Genomic DNA, 2309 nt, shown 5'->3' on the forward strand with positions numbered 1-2309 from the left:
ACACATGGGAGGCCATGTCAGAGAATTTGCACGCGATAGTGCAGCCATGGGCAATGCATCTTTGACCACGCAATGCAACCTTGCACGCGACGGTGCAGCCGTGCCTGTAACCTCGTGCGTTGCACTTCCGGTAAATCCCGAAACCAAGTGCGCGACGAGGCAGCGATGGGCGTGGCACATGTAGCCATACATGCAACCTGGGGGGCGGTGTGAAGTTACGTACGCAACCTTGCGAGTGGTAGGGCAGCTAGGGGCACGACATGTATGGCCATGCCAGCAACCTTGCGCCCGTTAGTGCAGCCAAACGCGCGACATGTGTTGTATGGAACGTAACCTTGGGCACGGCTGTGCAGCCATCTGCTTGTCATGTGCGCCATGCCTGTAAACTTTCGCGCGGCATGTGCAGCCACACGCAAAACCATGTGCGGGGTTGTGCAGCCGTGGTCGCAGCCATGTACGTGGAAGTGCGGCACGGGCAGCTGCCCAACGCGCGCTGCCTGCACCATTGCCCGCAGCCATGTGCGGCCGTGCCTACCACCTTGCATGCCGTTGAGCACCCTTTCCCACAGCAATGTGCGTTGTTGCCTGCCACCTTACGCGTGGTGTGCACCCTAGCCCCAGCCATGTGCGCGCGGTGGCTTGCACCCCAGCTCGCGATAGTGGAGCCTTACCCTCAACCGTGCCCAAGGTTGCGTGCAACCATGTGTGCGGTATTACAGCCACGCCCACAGCCATGTGCGAGGCAGCCTGCCTCGACTCCAGCAGCCTTGCATGTGCTAGTGCAACCTTGCCTGCAGCGATGCCTACACCTTGTGCGTCCATGCTAGCTGCCTTCCGCGTGGTAGTGTAGCCATGCCTGCCACCTTGCACGCACATTGTGCGGCCCTGCGTGTGGCACTGCCGCCTTATGCACTGCCTTCATATGCACTTAGGCACCCTTAGGGGGGCACGTGTAGGCATTGTCATGGGCACGTATATGTGCACACTTGCGGCAATCAAGAGCACAATTAGGTGACACTTGGGCTACACTTGGGTGCACGCATAGACACACTTATTCAACACTTGCGGGCACGTATAAGCACATTTAAGGCGACACTTGGGGCATTCAAGAGCATGCATAGGCACACTTGGGTGCACACTTAGGCAACAGTTGTGGGCAATCATGGGCACAGTTAGGCAACACTTGGGTCATTCATTGTGCACATGTAGTCAACACTTGGGGTGTTATGCGGCCATTCACTGTGTACACGTGGGCACACGTAGTCAACACTTGGGGGCACGCGTAGGCACACACTTTGGCCATTCAAGAGCACGTTGTCACTGCTTTAGACCTTTCTAAGCGACCGCGCTGGCACTTTGCACTTCCACTAGCGCTAAGTCAGCCTAACCACCCTCCTTAAGGGACTAGGGAAGAGAAGAAGTGAACACAAGAGTGAGTTTGAGAAGAATAAACTTGTATAGCACTAGAGAACTCTTGAGTACAAGGCTTGAGAACTCACTTGCTTGGTTGAACACTCTTGGATGTTCCTTGGTGAGTGCCTTCGCCAAATGAGCCAACACCTACCCCAAGTTATAATGGATGGGTAAGATATTTACAAATGTCCTCCATCCAACGGTTGGGGAGGAAACTAGAAGCTTCCCACCTCCTTAGCGGAGCTCTAGAAATCTTTCCCAGAATATCTCCTGTGAATATCTTCTACAAATATCTACAATAAGATGTCTATTGTTACTACACCTTTGTAGAAAACACTAGAACTTGGACCTTACTTAGCCCAATGGCCTAAGTCCATGGGCTTGGTGAGCTAGGCCCGTGGGCCTATGTTGGGTAGGTCGTGACACTCTCCCCACCAAAATCAGCGACGCCCTCATCGTGACCTCCTTGTGGTACTTTTATTCACGAGTCGTCTCAGCATGCCAGTTGTCTCCCACCTCGTCTCGCTCCCTGGTCACCCCTTCCACTTGACTAAATACTCCACGTAAGGAGATAGTTTGTGTCTCTGGATGATTGGATCAACATCCAAATTAGCCTCCCTCTGGCAAGGAGTAACGCTTATTGGGGTTCTTGTTGTAGTCACATAACTTGAGCCTCTTACAACGTCGTCTGGTTGTCTCCGTCTCTTGTTTGCATCTTCCTCTTTCTTGGCATGGATGGCTTGCTCCCAAATTCTCCTTGTCTTGCCCTCCCATCCAAGGGTAAGTAAGCACCTAGCCCCTGGATGGTGTTGGAGAACTCCTTTAGTCCCAAGGTTCGTCTCGACCCCTCGAGCAACATTACGTATAGGGCATTCTTTGGAGTTGATAGCCTTAGG

This window comes from Macadamia integrifolia, unplaced genomic scaffold (assembly GCF_013358625.1).
Source record: "Macadamia integrifolia cultivar HAES 741 unplaced genomic scaffold, SCU_Mint_v3 scaffold373, whole genome shotgun sequence".
In the NCBI taxonomy this organism is placed as follows: domain Eukaryota; kingdom Viridiplantae; phylum Streptophyta; class Magnoliopsida; order Proteales; family Proteaceae; genus Macadamia; species Macadamia integrifolia.